Source organism: Amblyraja radiata, chromosome 20 (genome assembly GCF_010909765.2).
Source record: "Amblyraja radiata isolate CabotCenter1 chromosome 20, sAmbRad1.1.pri, whole genome shotgun sequence".
Taxonomy (NCBI): domain Eukaryota; kingdom Metazoa; phylum Chordata; class Chondrichthyes; order Rajiformes; family Rajidae; genus Amblyraja; species Amblyraja radiata.
Window position 1 is genome coordinate 7,874,574 of NC_045975.1, and position 19,207 is coordinate 7,893,780.

General features: G+C 45.2%; 1 protein-coding gene across 1 annotated transcript in view; it reads right to left on the reverse strand.

Annotated features, from left to right (window-relative positions):
• Window positions 1-18,520, reverse strand: part of shank2 (SH3 and multiple ankyrin repeat domains 2) — a 624,608-nt gene extending 606,088 nt beyond the window's left edge. The window contains exon 1 of the mRNA XM_033038734.1: window positions 18,287-18,520. The gene's annotated coding sequence lies outside the window, so the exon portion shown is untranslated. The remainder of the gene's footprint in view (window positions 1-18,286) is intronic.
• Window positions 18,521-19,207: the final 687 nt, after the last annotated feature.

Sequence of the window (19,207 nt, forward strand, 5' to 3'; positions counted from 1 at the left end):
GTCTGCAACTCTCTGCAATTTCCTGTGGCCTTGGGCAGAGCAGATGCCATCAACTGGAGTCACAAGATCATCTTGGAGTCAAGCCCAACACCAATGCTCAGTGTGCAGGGAGGAACTGCAGGTGCTGGTTTAAACCAAAGACAAACGCAAAAAGCTGGAGTAACCGAGTTAGGCAACATCTCTGCAGAAAAGGAATAGGTGAAGTTTCGGGTCGGGACCCTTCTTCAGACTGAGAGTCAGAGGAAAGGGGAACAAAGGATATAGACGCTACTTAGCACAGATGAATGGAAGATATTCAGAAAGCAAGGATAATCAAGGAAATGTGGAGCCCACAATGGTCCATTGTTGGCTGTGGGATAGGTGATAACGTGTTACACAGACAGTGGAACCCAACGGGCGACGGTAAAACTAGTACGACGACTAAAGTGGGGAATGGACGGGGAGAGAGAGAGAAGGAATGCAGGGGTTACTTGAAGTTAGAGAAATCAATATTCATACTGCTGGGTTGTAAGCTGCCCAGGCGAAATATGAGATGCTGTTCCTCCAACTTACGTTTGGCCTCACTCTGACAATGGAGGCGGCCAGTGCTCAGTGGCTGCGTATCATTGCATGAATTAGCGCGTCCGACGTGGTTATTTTGCGGTAAATGCCAACAAGCCTGACCAACCCACACGACGTGGAATACATCCCGATGCATTACCGCTGTGGCAAGTCCATCCACTGATCCAACAAACGGCCAGTTTGATCGATTAGTTTATATAAATTAATGGGACGGGTCAAGCTGTAATTGCGGAATTCTTCCCTTTGCGAATGTCTGTAAGCATTGGGGACAGAGACTCATACACCGGAAAATAACAATATATCTGGGCTTTTGAATTGTACCAGTGCCACGTACTCTTTTTAATATCGCAACTGTGTTTTGTGCAGTAGGAATTGTATCTGATAGAGGATAATAAGGCTCTCTTGGCAGCGCTTCCCTCCTACCACACTGCGAAAATGTTTGACAATATATTGCTGGAATTAATCAACCCCTCAGACCAACTCCTGGCCTGAAATTGAACTTCAGACACCAGAGAGATGCGTTACGCTCGGTGTAGGCATTTTGGGACATCTCATTATTCTTAAAGCGCTGTTTTAAATTGTTATTTGCCAGTTCAATCAGAAGCATTGAGCTGAAATATCCATTATACAATGTTATTAATGGCCAGCCTGTATGATGACTATTTAATGTCAGTATCACAGAGATTTTTACATCTTTTTTCCCACCACAGCTAAGGTGCCAGAAGACGGTATAGCCAAAGTGGTTCCACTTTTTAAGTGTGGCTTCATGGATAAGCCAGGTAACTACAAGGCAACGAGCCCTAACGTCAGTTGTAATGACACAAGGTGCTGGAGTAACTCAACGGGTCAGGTATCATCCCTGGAGAACATGGGGAGGTGATGTTGTCAAGACCCATCTTCAGGCTCAAATCATCAAGGTCTGAAGAAGGGTCTCGACCCGAAACATCACCTATCCATGTTCTCCGGAGATGCTGCCCGGCCCACTTAGTGTCCTCTTGTGCTTTCACCGGCATCCGCAGTTCCTTGTTTCTACTGACATTTGGAGAGGTGGGTTGACCAAGGATGATCAGCATGGTTTGGTGCAGGAGAAATCCTACATCACTAATTTGACTGAGTTTCTTGAGATGGTAACTAAGAAGATTAATAAAGGCGCAGTGACAGATATTGTCTGTATGGAATACAGGAAGACATTTGGCAGGGTCCTGCATGGTAGGGTGGTCCAGAAGGTTAAGTCACATGGTTAAGGCACATGGAATCCCGAGACCCGGGTTCGATCCTGACTACGGGTGCTGCCTGTACGGAGTTTGCACATTTTCCCTGTGACCACGTGGGTTTTCCCCGGGTGCTCTAGTTTCCTCCAAAGACGTACAGGTTTGTAGACTAGGTACACAAAATTGCTGGGGAAACTCAGCGGGTGCAGCAGCATCTATGGAGCGAAGGAAATAGGCGACGTTTCGGGCCGAAACGTCGCCTATTTCCTTCGCTCCATAGATGCTGCTGCACCCGCTGAGTTTCCCCAGCAATTTTGTGTACCTTCGATATTCCAGCATCTGCAGTTCCTTTTTGAACAGGTTTGTAGACTAATTGGCTTTGGTCTAAATTGTAAATTGTCCCTAGTTTAGGGCGTATTAGTGTACGGGGATCTCTAGTCCGCGGGGACTCGGTGGGCGGAAGGGCCTGTTTCCGCGCACAAAAGCGGTGGTGGTATTGTGGATAGCAAGGATGGCTGTCTCAGGTACAGCTGGATATCAAAGGTAGAACGTCTGGTGGAACATTAGCAGATTGAACTTAATCCTGACAGATGTGAGGTGATGTACTTTGAGAGGTTAATTAGGGATAGGATATACATGGTATGAGAGGCTGCTAAGGATTGTCGATGAACAGAGGGATCTTGGTGTTCAAAAGCCAAAGTTTCCTGAAAATAGCAACAGAAGTTCGCAGGGTGGAAAAATAGGCAGATGGCACGTGTGCTTTCAGAGGCCAGGCGGCAGATGGTAAAAGTTGGGACGTTACGTCACAGCTTCACAAAACATAACCGAGACCACACTCTCAGTATTATTGTGTGCATTTCGAATCACCTCATTAAAGCGAGGGTGTGGTTGTGCTAGAGAGAGCGGAGAGAAGGTGCTCCAGGATGCGGCAGGGATTAAATGACTTTAGTTATGCAGAGAGATATGCTACACTGGGTTTGTTTTTCCTGGAGCGAAGGAAGCTGAGGGGAGACCTGATAAATGTATAAAGAAAGGTATTTAAAATGTATATATACATACAGGGTGGCCATTGTCACCATTGTGTAATAGATACTTTAGCTCACTGCATCTGGTGTGAACTGGAAAATAACAACTTAACACAGTGTCTTAAATATAATAAGATACCCCAAAATGCTCAGGTCAGGTCAGGTCGGGGGGAGTTCCCCCCGCCACGGGTACCATGTAATCCCGTGCTACCTGCTCCATGGTCGGATAGTCGGCGACTAAGCCGTCTCCCCCACCTGGTTTGCCAGGTGAGGGGGGGGGGGGGGGGGGGGGGGGGGCTGTGGACCCCCAGCAGGGCCAAAAGCAAGACCTGTCAAAGGGCAGATGAGCTTCTAGCGAGCCAACGGCCATCCACACTTCAGTAGAAGTTGCGATTACTGTCCCACTTAGGAAACCTGAACGGAAACCTCTGGAGACTTTGTGCCCCACCCAAGGTTTCCGTGCGGTTCCCGGAGGTTTTTGTCAGTCTCCCTACCTGCTTCCACTACCTGCAACCTCCGGCAACCACCTGCAACCTCCGGGAACCGCACGGAAACCTTGTGTGGGGCGCAAAGTCTCCAGAGGTTTCCGTTCAGGTTTCCTAAGTGAAAAAACACAATAAACAAATAAATAATTCGCTGCCTCAAAAAGGCTGGCAGTATCATCAAAGACCCACACCATCCTGGCCACACACTCATCTCCCTGCTACCTAGAAGGTACAGGAGCCTGAAGACTGCAACAACCAGGTTCAGCAATAGCTACTTCCCCACAGTCATCAGGCTATTAAACCTGGCTCGGACAATAACCCATTATCTGTTATTTGCACTTTATCAGTTTATTTATTCATGTGTGTATATATTTATATTATAGTATATGGACACAATTATCTGTTTTGTAGTAAATGCCTACTATGTTCTGTGTACTGAAGCAAAGCAAGAATTTCATTGTCCTATACAGCGACACATGACAATAAACTCACTTGAACTTGAACATGAACAATAATGTAATAAATAAAGAACGATGCAAGGACAGTGGCGAAAATCAACAACACAGTTCATCACCGTGAATATTGGTGGCAGGTTGCGAAGTATAGATCTACAGCACAACAGTATTCTGCTTTTAAACAGTGCTTGATTTAGCCATTAGAACTCCAGGCACAATCTAGAGCTAATCAAGCAAAAATTGACACTAAACCATGAAAGGAGATATAAGCTCAAAGCTTAATCAAGGAGCTAGGGTTTAAGGATGTGGTTGCTCTCGAGAGGATTCAGAGGAAATTCACCTGGATAATGCCCGAGATGAAGTGTCTCAGTTATGAGTCTGGATGTGCCTCAAATACATTAGCAGCGGTAGAGTTGCTGCCTTGCAGCGGCAGAGTCCCGGGTTCGATCCTGACTAAGGGTGCTGTCTTTACGGAGTTTGCACGTCCCCATACACTAGCACTATCCTACACACACGAGGGACAATTTGCAATATTTACTGAAGCCAATTAACCTACAAACCTGCACGTCTTTGGAGTGTGGGAGGAAACCGGAGCACCCGGGGAAACCCCACATGGTCACGGGGAGAACGTGCAAACTCCGTAAAGACAGCACCCGTAGTCAGGATTGAACCCGGGTCTCTGGCATTGTAAGGCAGCAACTCTACCTCTGCGCCACCGTGCCACACTCTCATCATTGATTTCTGAATGGCATTGTGGGTTGGTCGGTACATAAAATGATAGTCATTCTCACATCAAGCCACATGAAGATCAAGTGGAGAGAGGGGGCAAACCTATAGTTGCCTCCAATATAAAGATAGCAGCCATGCATGTTCGAAAAGCAATAGCTTGTATCACCAGTATTTTGTTAAGTTTGGTTTTAGCTTAGTTTGGAGATGCAGCGTGGAAACAGGCCCTTTGGCCCACCGAGTCAGTGCCAACCAATGATCCCCACACACTAACGCTATCCTACATACACTAGGGACAAATTACAATTTTACCGAAGCCAATTAACCTACAAACCTGTGCGTCTTGGAAGGAGTGTGGGAGGAAACCGGAGCGCCCAGAGAAAACCCACGCAGGTCACGGGGAAAACGAGCAAACTCCGTGCGGTCAGGATCGAACCTGGGTCTCTGGCGCTGTAAGGCAGCAACTCTACCGCTGCTCTGATTTCTGTACAGAAATTGCCATCTCTTGGCTCTCTCCCAGACTTGGTTTTAACCTTTGGATATCCTCTGAGAGTCATTATTCAGCACAACATTAATGAGAGGTTGCCCAGGAAGAGATATTAAAGCAGGGACATATTGGCCCTTTCAAGTCGTGTTAAGAGTTCCCAAGGTATTATATTGAGTTCCCCCGTGACCGAGACCAATAACGGTCCCTAATCCCACTTTACCGTAAAGTGATGAGCTGTTTCATTAGCAGTTTGCAGTGCACAGATTGGCAGCTCGATTATCCCAGTTATAAATGTGAGCTCTAATCAAAACAACATCATTGGCTCCAAGATCCTTTGAGATGTCCAGACTATCAGAGGACATCATATAAATGCACTTTCATCAGACGAGATTCAGTATGGTGACGAATACTATATCAAACCTGGATGCATCGAGAGCATACTGACTGGTTACAGCCTGGTTGGGCGACTCAAACGCCCACGAACAAAGGAGGCGACAGAGAATGGCGGACATTGCCCGGCCCTTCACAGGTACTGACCTCCCCATCATCCACGGGATCTATAGGAGGCCCTACCTCCAAAAGGCAACCAATATGATCAAAGGCCCGTGCTCTCATTTTACTACTACCACCGAGAAGTACGGAAGCCTGAAAACTGTGATCACCAGGTTCAATAACAACTTCTCACGCCCAGCCACTGGGCCACTGCACAACACTAACCACAGCAACGAGGATCTTCTCTGGACAACGTCTTTGCAGAGTCGCTACAGACTGTGGATTTGCACTATTATGGTCTGCTTCATGTTTTACTGTTATCAACATTGTATTATTGATTTTATAATGGTCAACTTATTGATTATATAATGGTCAGCTGTTGAGAATTATCCCATTCCTTAGCTTGCATCTGAGTAAAATTTATTTCCAAACGCATTGAGAGTTTACGATTATTTAAATGGTGAATGTAGCTTCAGAAGCGTGTTCATTTTGCATGTTAAAACCCACCCGAGAACCATGGGTGATTTTGCAATTTTACTGACGGATTTCTAACTTTTAATACTTTTAATATAACAAATGAATAAAGATAAAAAGTCAATAATGCCACTTTTGATGAAATGCAGCGAGCAAACGCGATAATTCCCGATATTTTGGATCTTTAAATCTCCACGGCAAATGTCCGCTAACAACTTCCGCTGTTTTTGCACCTTCAGCTCCCTCTTGAATTTACCTTAGTTTCTATCTTTTTCTTTGACTGTAAATGTAGGTAGCTGTGCCTCACGGTCACCCCGACTGGTACAGTAAATTGCAGCTCAAAAACTGGCCGGTTTCGATGTTTTTAACGGGTGTGAAAGTGCGTGTTTTCCCATTCACTAACATGTACCGGAAGTGACGCTTGTACCCCAGTTAAATTTTGCGGTCACGTGGGTGCGGATCTACGCTCCAGTGACCTTTCGTGAAATCACCCTATACGCTGCAGTAAATAAGAGGTTTATTGTTGTTAGTACCCGCAACAATTAAACATTGTTGATGCGCTACACCCTTATTGGACCTAAAAAAGAGGGTTTGCGATCACACCATCTATTGGTTGCATCTTCTAAGGTTGACATTATTTTATTCAACAATTCTTAATTGTCCCATGTACTTACATACAGTGAGATTTGTTTTTTTGCATACAGTTCAGTAAGGTATTGCCACACCAAACCACAGTCCAGGATTAGTACAAAACATATGGAAGTTTTCTTCTTTTGTGTCCATCTTCCATGTTTCATATGTTGGCCTCGGTGGCATCGTCTGTCCTGAAAAGGACGTAAGCCTCCGGAGACAATCAGTGGGAGCCGCCACTTGTTGCAATAGATGATGGTGGTAGCAGAATTAGCTCGGGATACTTCCAGTTCACAGCCCCGCCCCGTGGACGCTTCTGCTACGGGGCCAGCATTTAGAAGTGGTCAACGGAGACCGCATGCAGGAGTCACCAGGTTTTCATGGCATTTTCGGAGTCCAGTCCGGTCCGGTCTGGTCCGCGAGGAGGGGGGGGGGGGGCGAGGACACGACTCTGAGAAATAGTTGCGTCCCCGCCAGGAAGCGACTGGACCACCACCCCTGCCTCCACACCACCCCTGCCTCCACATCTCATCTGCCTCCACCACCACCCCAGGCAGTGTATTTAAGGCACCCACCACCCTCTGTGTAAAAAAAACTTGCTCTACACATCTCAATTAATCTTTACCCATCGCATCTCAAAGCTATGCCCTCTGGTCTTTGACATTTCAACCCTGGGACAGTGGTCCTGACTGTCTACCCGATCCACACCTCTCACAGTTATAGATACTCCTGTCAGCTCTTCCCCCCCCCATCCTCCAGCTTTCCAGAGAAAACAATCCAAGTTTATTCAATTACATTTTAATTGAATAACATTAATATCATTAGCTGCTTGCAGCTCATTGCTGTAGCTAATAACTGTATCTGATCTCTTAGCTGCAGTAAACCATGCATAGAACAATCCACGAAATGAACAAAACATACAATTTAACACCTAGTGATTCTGTACTACATGAAGTTTATCACCAGATGAACCCGATTGACATCAAGGACGTGAGGTATATGTTTTAGTTTAGAGATACAGCGTGGAAACAGGCCCTTCGGCCCATCGAGTCCGCACCGACCAGCGATCCCCGCACATTAACACTACTCCACACGCACTAGGGACAATTAACATTTATACCAAGCCAATTGACCTACAAACCTGTAAGTCTTTGGAATGTGGGAGGAAACTGAAGGTCTCGGAGAAAACCCACGTGGGTCACGGGGAGCACGTACATACTCCATACAGACAGCGTCCGTAGTCGGGATCAAACAGGTCTCTGGCGGTGTTGTATTGATGTTTTTCCATCAGTTTATGCAAAGTGCATGAATGCTTTGAACTAAATAATTATTTTAATTCACTTTTGACAGTTCAGTTTCCTTGTACATTAATTTAAAAGTCTCATTAATTCTGCCAGAGATTATTCATACGTTGACCCAGTTTAAAATACTTTAATTCCTCTTTACATTTGGATAGTAAACTGTTGCTCACACGGAAGTATCAGAAACCCGCGAGATCAGACAATGCCTCACAATAACATTTCCATTTCACAACTAGTCATGTTCATAAGTGATAGCAGAATTAGGCCATTCGGCCCATCAAATCTGCTCCGCCATTCAATCATGGCTGATCTATCGTAACCCAATTCTCCTGCTTTCTCCCCATAACCCTTGACACCTGTACTAATCAAGAATCTATCTACCTCTGCCTTCAAAATATCCATTGACGTGGCCTGCACAGCTTTCTGCAGCAATGAATTCCACAGATTCATCACCCTCTGAGAAAAGATATTCCTCCTCATCTCCTTCCGTAAAGGAACGTCCTTTAATTCTGAGGCTATGACCTCTAGTCCTGGACTCTCCCACTAGTGGAAGCATCCTCTCCACATCAACTCTATCCAGAGGAGTCCACCCCTTCATTGCTGAGTCTGTTAAGGACCACGTTATATGTATCTGTGAACCACAGTCAGATCAGTTGTATGGGGTGGCAGGTTTGGATTCCCCAGTTACAAAGAGGAACATGTCTTGATCTAACTCGTCCATTATGGATACGAACTTATAGTTTAACTTCTACATTCAGTTGCTTCGTCCGTTAACGCATCTTTGCAACGCATCAGTCCACACAGGACAGTACTTCCATTTGATATTAAAAGGAGCACAGGACATACAACGACACTGTAACATTTCACATGGTCGCTGCTAAGTTTTGCTCTACATTATCTCATTAGGACGGAATGAAATACTTTATTGTCACAGTGTAATTCTTTGCTTGCATTCACAATGTGTACAAATAGCAGCATCCTACAGCGCAGACAAAGTTACAAAGGCAGTGAAGTGTAGATGGAGTCAATGGAAGGGAGGTTGGTTTGAACAGGACATGAACAGAAGGCCAGGACTCATCAGCACATCATTCAGCTTCCTCACAGTTAATAGGATCAATATGCTCATGCTTGCATTTTCAGATCAGTTGCACTTTATAGATTCAGATACTGGGCAAAACTGATGAAATATCAGCTAGGAGATGCAAGATTTATACCGACCATCATTTTGCAACACTAGATTTGAAGGGCATTTCAGAACTGTGTTTGTGGTTTCTCTATCAACAGACTAGAACGTTTTGGTGTTGGTTCAGAAGTACATCTTGTCCAGGGTATTGGGACCAAGTCCCTCTACTAAATGTAGAAACAAAGAACTGCAGATGCAGGTTTACAAAAAAGGACACAAAGTGCTGGAGTAACTCCGCTGGTCAGGGATCATCTCTGGAGAACATGGACACGCGACCTTAAGTCTGGACTGAAGGGTCTTGAATCGAGACGTCATCGATCTATCCATGTCCTCCAGAGGCGCTGCCTGAACTGATGCTGAGCTACTCCAGCACGTTGTGTTCTTTATTCCCTCTACTAATTGCTTGCTGTTCAGGGTGGAATAAACAAATGGACAGAAGAAAGGTTCAAAGAAGTGTCTCGACCCGAAATGTCACCAACTCCTTCTCTCCAGAAACGCTGCATGCCCCGCTGAGTTGCTCCAGCATTTTGTGTCTATCTTTGGTGTAAACCAACATCTGCAGTTCCTTCCTACACAGAAGAAATGTGTAGCATTTTTTAAAGAAAATCATTTCTGGAATTGTTTGTCAGCAATTGTTCCTCATTTCCAATTGGATCTGTGGTTCGGATAGATTTTCACAATCTATAGCTTCATTTTTATCATTTCAAAAGTTATAGGAGTAGAATTAGGCCATTCGGCCCATCGAGTCTACTCCGCCATTCAATCATGGCTGTTCTCTGCCTCCTAAATGGGGCTGTCCCACGGGCGACCTAATTGGCGAGTTTAGAAGAGTTTGAAAAAATGACATGCTGAAGACCTCCTTCGACCTCCGTCGATTATGTTGAAGACTAGCTACAACTAGCTACGACTAACTTCGGGAAAATTGGACACCGAATAGTGGAGAGTGAAGACAACCTCCTTCGATCTCCGAGTTCTCCCAGAGAGTTGTGAATTTATGGAATTCCTTGCCACAGAGGGCAGTGGAGGCCAAATCACTGGATGGATTTAAGAGAGAGTTAGATAGAGCTCTAGGGGCTAGTGGAGCCAAGGGATATGGGGAGAAGGCAGGCACGGGTTATTGACAGGGAACGATCAGCCATGATCACAATGAATGGCGGTGCTGGCTCGAAGGGCTGAATGGCCTCCTCCTGCACCAATTTTCTATGTTGATATGTTTCTATGATCTCCTTCGATCTCCCTTCGACTATGATGAAGACTAACTACGACTACCTTCGACTACCTTCGATTACCTACGACTAACATGCCGACCTACTACGACTAAACCTACGAGTAAAAAAAAGTATCGATTTTTTCCATGGCGACCTTTTTTTACTCGCAGGCATTTTTTAACATATTGAAAAAACGCCGCGACCCAGCTGAGGCCTCGAGGACGCGGAGACCACTCTCGAGCATGAAGGAGAGTTAGGAAGACCTCCTACGACCTCGTGTCGACCATGCTGCGAGTATGAGTCAAGGGCAAACTCGCCAGAACTCACGGATTAGGTCGCCAAGTGGGACAGGCCCTGAATCAGCCTTCTCCCCATAACCTTTAACACCCATCCTAATCAAGAATTTGTCTACATCTGCCTTAAAAATATCCACTGACTTGGCCTCCACAGCCCTCTGCGGCAATGAGTTCCACAGATTAACCACCCACCCAACCTCCGATGCTAATTTTTAATCTGAAATTATTTAATCAACTGAATTTTAAATCTACAACTGATATATGTCATGAGGTCATGACAACCCCACGGTGTGCTTGTGGAGAGCAGCAAACAATGCAACACCTCATTGAAGCATGCCCTCAACAAAGACTCAAAGGAGGACTTGTCACCCTTCATACAGCAGATCAAGAGGCAACTGCTTGGCTAAAGGACTTTGCATTCGCTAAATAAATGAGGTCAATAAGTGACACACATTCAAATCTGGCATTGGGCCAGCACAATGGTAGAGCCTCTGCCTCACAGTGCCAGAGACCCGGGTTTAATCCTGACCTCGAGTGCTGTCGGTGTGGAGTTTGCTCGCTCCACCGTTGACCGCGTGGGTTTCCTCACAAATCTCAAAGACATGCGGGTTTGAACGTAAATTGCCCCCCGTGTGTAGGGGGTGGATACAAAAGTGAATAAAATTCTTAAAGGTTTGGACAGGCTAGATGCAGGGAAAATGGTCCTGATGTTGGGGGAGTCCAGAACCAGGAGTCACAGTTTAAGAATAAGGGGTTTAGGACTGAGATGATGAAAAACGTTTTCAACCAGTGAGTTGTGAATCACAGAAGGCAGTGGAGGCCTTTTAAGAGAGAAGCTAAAGGAATCAAGGGATATGGGGAGAAAGCAGCAACAGGATGATCAGCCATGATCACATTGAATGGCGGTGCTGGCTCAAAGGGCCGATTGGCCTACTCCTACAACTATTTTCTATGTTTCTATGTTTCTAAAAGTGGGATAACATAGAACTAGTGCGAAGAGGAGATCGAGGGTCGGCGGCGGACTCGATGGGCCGAAGGGCCTGGTGCCGTGCTGCATCTTGCAATCAATCAGCAAGTTAGAGTTCCCAATTGTAGACCAAGTAACACCTAACTACGATTCTGATGTGAAATAGGACCTTGTTGCTACACCCGTCTCTCAACCTTTGGTTCCTTACGGAGGGAGAATATAAAAGGGAAAGTGAAACAGCATGAGAAAAGGAACGAAAAATTAAAATTAATAAAAATCAAAATGGAAGTTAAAAGGACAATTAAGTTAATAGCAAACAGCAGGAAATAAACCAGCGTAGGGAAACTTGTCGTATTAAATCAGAGGATTAAAAAGAAAATATGCCACACATTTGGTTTCCTCCTATTGAAATTTACAAGAATAGGCAAGGGGTTAATAGAACTCAAAATGCCGACTGAGAAATTTTTGGAATCGGGTAGGTCAGAAGGGCAAACATGAACATTCATCTCAGCTTAACAACTGCCAATAAGTCAATACCACATTGTGAGAACAACTCCAATAAACTGAAACCCCCCCTGTGTCACTTCAACGTCTGTGGAGGTCAAGCAATTCAGAAGCTTTGTACTCCAATCTTCCCTGCTGTGCCGAGCAAGAATTACACGTTGCTGTTCATTACATAGAGTCTCACCGCTCAGAAACAGGCCCTTCAGCCCAACTCGCCCATGCCAACCAAGTGTCCATCCAAGATGGGGTGTCATTTGACTCAGGCTCCTCCAAATCTTTCCTATCCATGAACCATGTCTTTTAAATGTCATTACTCTACCTACCTCAACTACCTCCTCTGGCAGCTCGTTCCATTTACCCACCTCCCTCTGTGTGAAAAAGTTACCTCTCAGGTTCCAATTAAAACTTCCTCCTATCGGGCTGAACCGATGAACCATCCTATTACCAACTAGAGAAGAGCCCTGAGCTTCCATCTACCTCAGACTACCTTTAATCAGGCTTTATCTTGCGTTATTCCCTTTATCCTGTATCTGTACACTGTGGATGGCTTGATTGTAATCATATAGTCTTTCCGCTGACTGGATAGCATGCAACAAACAGTTTGTCACGACCTCTGTACACTGCACCTCTGTAAACTAAACTAAACTCACCTTAAATCTATGTCCCTGAGATTTGATTTGCCTAGCCTGAGACAAAGGCTTTGTGCACTCACCCTATCTATGCCCCTCATGATCTTATACACCCCAAAAAGAACAGCCCTCATTTAGTTTAGTTTAGTTGAGAGACACAGCACAGAAACAGGCCCATCGGCCCACCGGGTCCGCGCCGACCAGCGATCCCCGCACATTAACACTATCCTACACCTGCTAGGGACAATTTTTACATTTTCCAAGCCAATTAACCTACAAACCTGTACGTCTTTGGAGTGTGGAAGGAAACCGAATATCTCGGAGAAAACCCACGCAGGTCATGGGGAGAACGTACAAACTCCTTACAGACAGCACCCGTAGTCGGGATTGAACCCGGGTCTCCGGCGCTGCATTCGCTGTAAGGCAGCAACTCTACCGCTGCGCCACAGTGACCGCCACTCATCCTACTCATTCTCCTACTCTACAAGGAATAAAATCCTCGCCTGCTCAACCTCTCCCTGTATCTCAGTCCCTGAACTCCTTAAATCTCTTAAATCTTAAATCTCGTTCCTTCTTACATCATAAGATTCTACCAAACTCCTGGGGCTACCAGACTGAAGAAAGGTTCTGACCCAAAATGTCACCTATTCCATTTCTCTGGAGATGCTGCCTGACCCTCTGACTTACTCCAGCTTTTTGAGTCTATCTTCAGTATAAACCAGCATCTGCAGTTCCTTCCTCCACATAGAGCAGTACTGTACAGCACAGGAACAGGCCCTTCGGCCCACAATGTCCATGCTGGACATGATGTCATGATAAACTGCTCTTATCTCAACCTGCACATGATCCATATCCCTCCTTTCCCTGCACTTAAGGGAAAACTAGATTAAAATGTGAGAGACAGAGTGAGGTGGCGAATACAAGGTCGTGAAATGAAGGCCTATTTGAAGTTTCATCAGTAAATCAATGATCATTTTCTGTGATGTGAACTATGTGCAAAATACTTTCAGCAAACATTTATCCAGTAACTTAAACTTCTGATGGGCAAAATAAAATAAAATAAATAAAACTGAATAAATTAAATACTTAAACCACAAAACACAAACCAACATCCGGCATTTAGGGCGACACGCTGGCACAGCGGTAGAGTCGCTGCCTTACAGCGCCAGAGGCCCAGGTTCGATCCTGACTACAGGTGCTTGTCTCTGCAGAGTTTGTACGTTCTCCGTGTGAGCGCCCATCAAATCTATTCTGGTTTCAGTCATTCTCATCAATGCCATTCCCCTGCTTATTTTTTGGGGGGAGATTTTTGAAGGCTGTGACCGCAAAACACAAACTATAGGAAGTGAGTGACAAATAAAATTAAGTAAAATTAAAATTTGTAATAAAAAAATTATTATTTATTTTAATTTTTTATCTAAATAAAAAAATTGTTATTTATTTTATTTAGATAAAAAATTAAAATCACAGACTTTTTGTAATTTACTAAACATCTTTTCTTGATTAGTACAGGTTATGGGGAGAAGTCAGGAGAATGGGGTTAGGAGGGAGAGATAGATCAGCCATGATTGAATGGTGGACTTGATGGGCTGAGTGGCCTAATTCTACTCCTATTCCATATGACCTGATGGCCTTATATTTTAAAGCATTCTTTAAGTTATTGCCATATTATTAAAGTTTTAATTTGAAACTCAAAGCTGTCAAAAATCTAGGCTTGATTAACACATAACGAGTTTGGATGTACCCTCTGAGCATGTGCAGAATGCCTAATTGAATGGATTTATCAGTATCTCCGAGTCAGCCAAATATTTATTCCTGGATTCTGTGCAAAATAGATTTTCAAAATTATTGAAAGAAAAGCTGGATGAATTTCAAAAAGCTTTGTTCGGGGTAAGTTTAATTAGGATTTGTTTAGCTAAGATTTAAGCAGAGAGAATACATGTTTGTGTGCAAGTGGAAGAGAGAAAACTAACACAAATGGAAGTTTAGTTTAGTTTAGTTTAGTTTAGAGATACAGCGAGGGAACAGGCCCTTCGGCCCACCGAGCTTGTGTCAACCATCGATCACTGTACTATTCACTAGGGCATTTGCAATTTTCACTGAAGCCAATTAACCTACAAACCAATACGTCTTTGAAGTGTGGAGAAAACCGGAACACCCGGGGTCACTGGGAGAATGTACAAACTCCGTACAGACAGCACCCGTGGTTAGGATCGAACCTGGGTCTCTGGCGCTGTGAGGCAGCAACTCTACCACAGTGCCGCACTAAATGTTGAATGTGAATGTAATGCCACACACATCCTGTGGTTTGTGTTTTGTGGTCACTGCCTTCAAAAATACCCAAGGGAAATAAGCAGGGGATTGGCATTGATGGGAATGGCTCAGAAACTGGAATAGATTTGATGGGCTGAATGGACTCCTTCTGTTCCGTAATGGAATATGAAAGAATATTTATATATACAGTGGTATGACTAAATGCCTTGAACTGAACAAGTATATTTGCCCTTCTTCATGTTACAGTCAGTGTTTAAAAAAACATTTGCGTTCTCAAATCACCCAATAATCTGTAATTGGAAATGTTAAACATTCAAATGACTTCGCCAGTGAAGGAGATTCTAATTGTTTTTGTAATTGAAGTGGAGGGAGGCAGATGAGGCATCTCTCCACTTTGTAAGGACATGTTTTGAAAATTAAATGAAAGCAGACAAATCTTTTGAGTGAATCTAATGGAAAAGAAACATTGTAAAGAAGTGGGGGTAGTGGGGGGGAAGTGGGGGGGGGAGTGGGGGGGGGGAGTGTGGGGGGTAGTGGGGAGGAACTCACCTACAAAATCCTGGTCCTCACCTACAAAGCCCTCCACCATCTGGCCCCCCCATATCTCACTGACCTCCTCTCCCCCTACCAACCCTCACGGTCCCTCAGATCCACATCAGCCGGTCTCCTCTCCATCCACAAGTCCAACCTCCGCAATTTTAGGGCCAGAGCCTTCTCCAGGGCAGCTCCCAGGCTCTGGAACTCCCTCCCCCAACTGATCCGCAATTCCGTGTCCCTCACCATCTTCCAGTCCCGCCTCAAGACCCATCTCTTCACCTCTGCCTATCCTTAGCCCCACGTCCCCGTCCCTTTTCATCTGTGCATTAATTGCCTCATACTGTGTTTTGTATTGAATTCTGTCTTTACTTTGTGTACTAGTCATGTCTCTACTATTTATTTCATTCCCCTTACATGTTTTTCCTCTACCTGCTCAATTTTTGTAAGGTGTCCTTGAGACTCTTGAAAGGCGCCCATAAATAAAATTTATTATTATTATTATTAACGTGATGCAGCTGAGAGGCATTTAATTTTCAGGAAGAGGAAGGGCTCATAAAAGGGTGGCACGGTGGCATTGCTGCCTAACAGCGCCAGAGACCTGGGTTTGATCCTGACCATGGGTGCTTGTCTGTACTTTCTCCCCGTGACCTGCGTGGGTTCCGATTTTCTCCCACACTCCAAAGACGTACAGGTTTGTAGGTTAATTGGCTTGGTGTAAATGTAATTTGTCCCTAGTGTGTGTAGGGCCCGTCCCACTTACGCGACTTTTTCGGTGACTGCCGGCACCCGTCATAGGTCGTTACAGGTCGCCGAAAATTTTCAACGTGTTGAAAATCCAGCGGCGACCAGAACAAGGTTTGACACTTTGGGCGACTACTGACTTCACCCCGCGACATGTCGCCAGGGTGTCGCCTGTGTGTGGTCGTGAGTGGTCTCCTAGTCACCCAAAGAGTCGTAGCGTCTTTCTGGTCGATGCAGAATTTTCAACATGTTGAAAATTTTCAGCGACCTATGACGGGTGCCGGCAGTCGCCGAAAAAGTCACGTAAGTGGGACAGGCCCTTCAGGGTGCAGGGATCACTGGTCAGCGCAGACTCAGTGGGCAGAAGGGCCTGCTTCCGTGCTGTATCTCTAAACTAAGCTACAAGGATTGAAAGAGCAATCGCACGATAAAATACCAGTGGTGGCTTTAAGTAAAGTGCCACTTGTCGAAGTGCCGCATGCCGAAGCGTAAATGTGAAAGCATGTGGCAAGCACTCTGACCCACGATTTGTGGGAAAATTGAATGTTGTTGACATTTGGAAGGTATGGATGAGGCCCAGGAATTAAATAGGGAGGCCAAATGCACACTGACTCAGCTCGGGTAAAATAACTCAGTTGGGTAAAATAAACTTAACAAATCCTTGTAATGACATATGAACGAATGGAGACTTTATTGTCACATGTGACATGTCACAGTGAAATTCTTTGCTTGCATCCCCAAGGTATGCAAATAGTCACCACACAAAGGATAGGAGGCCATTTAGAATCATAGTCATATTCAATGGAAACAGGCCCTTCGGCCCAACTCGTCCATGTCAGCCAAGATGCCCCATTTGCCTGCGTTTGGTCCCTATCCCTCTAAACCTTTCCTATCCATGTGCCTGTCCAAGTGTATTTTAAATGGTCCTTCTGCAGTTGTACAGGGCCCTAGTGAGACAAAACCTGGAGTATTATGTGCAGTTTTTGCTATTCTTGCTATTGAGGGAGTGCAGCGTAGGTTTACAAGGTTAATTCCTGGGATGGTTGGACTGTCACATGCTGAGAGAGTGGAGCGGCTGGGCTTGTACACTCTGAAGTTTAGAAGGATGAGAGGGTATCTTATTGAAACATATAAGATTGTTAAGGATTTGGACGCACTAGAGGCAGGAAACATGTTCCCGTTGTTGGGGGAGTCCAGAACCAGGGGCCACAGTTTAAGAATAAGGGGTAACCCATTTAGAACGGAGACGAGGAAACGCTTTTTGTCACAGAGTTGTGAGTCTGTGGAATTCACTGCCTCAGGGGGCGGTGGAGGCAGGTTCTCTGGATACCTTCAAGAGAGAGCTAGATAGGGCTCTTAAAGATAGCGGAGTCAGGGGATATGGGGCGAAGGCAGGAACGGGCTACTGATTGGGGATCACATTGATTGGCGGTGCTGGCTCGAAGGGCCGAATAGTCTATTGTCTAAATGTTGTTACGGTTCCTGCCTAAACTATGTCCTTTGACAGCTCTTTCCAATCATCTTTTAAATCTTGCCCCTCTCACCTTAAACTCATTCCCCCAAGTTATTGATCCCCCTAACCTGGGGAAAAAAAGACTTTGTGCATTCCCCTATATATCCCTTTCGTGATGTTATACACCATTCTGTGCACACTAAGCTAATCTCATTGTGTAGGAAGGAACTGCAGATGCAGGTTTACACCGAAGATAGACACAAAATGCTGGAGTAACTGAGCGGGACAGGCAGCATCTGAAAGGTCTCAACCCGAAACGTCACCCAAGCTAATCACACTGATCCACTCCCCTCTCATTCACCCCATACCCAGTGATCCCTTTTGCCAATAATTTGCACCAAGGCATATCTTACAACGGCCAACTAATCTACCAGCACATCTTTGGGGTACGGGAAGAAACAGGGGCACTGAGGGAAACCTACACAGTCAACGTACAAACTCACGTAAAAGTTCAGGATCAAACCCAGGTCCCTGAAGCTACGGGTCAGCCGCACTAACTGCTGCACCACCAGGCTCAAGGGTGAATGAGGACATTCAACTCTCCCACAAATTGCCGGTCACAATGTCAGCCACGTGCTTTAACTCACCCACATTCTGTACACACGGAGTCATGGGACACTCACGAACAACAGGTCCTTTCTTCCCCGGCGCTGGAACAACTCATATCTCTCACGCAACTTTACCAGGGATGGTAACTAAACACCAGGGAGTGTTGCAAGACCCTTCCTCGGGAGTTCAGGGGTGGGGGGAAATAAATGACCAGTGAGCCACGTCAGGAGGTACTGGGACAGATCGCTTGATGGTCTTAGTCCAAGTTAAATGCTAATCGGTCACTCCATACACAACCAGCACCTTCTTTAATTATTTACAATACTTATACACTGCTGCCCTGGTATCATCCCCCTAGGAGAATCAAACTGATCTCAAAGCCTGGCAACTGTAATTCCAGTATGATTGCTTAGTGCCTCTATATTGTTCCTTTGGGTTTAAGTAATAAAATTATTTTAATGTCAATTGATCAGAGTGCCTGGTTGCTTCTGCCATTTTTAAAGAGAGAACGTATCAAGATCGCACTTAAAACAACACAAACATTTTTTTGAAACCTGGTTTTGAAACACGATCCCTATTGATTTGTGACTACGCACACGGTGCCACAGATAAGTAAATGATTGATGAGCTTGTTGGATTTTGGTAGGGCGAGTTAAAAATGGAGGCAGAGACTCAGCGGGCCAGGCAGCATCGCTGGAGAAAGGGAATCGGTGGTATTTTGGGTCGGAACCCTTCTTCTGAACCGAAACGTCACCTATCACTTTCAGTTTAGTTTACTTTACCCAATCTGCATCGAACAATGATCCCCAGACACTAGCACTACCCTACACACACTAGCACTATCCCACACACACTAGCACTATCCCACACACACTAGCACTATCCTACACACACTAGCACTACCCTACACACACTAGCACAATCCTACACACACTAGCATCATCCTACACACACTAGCA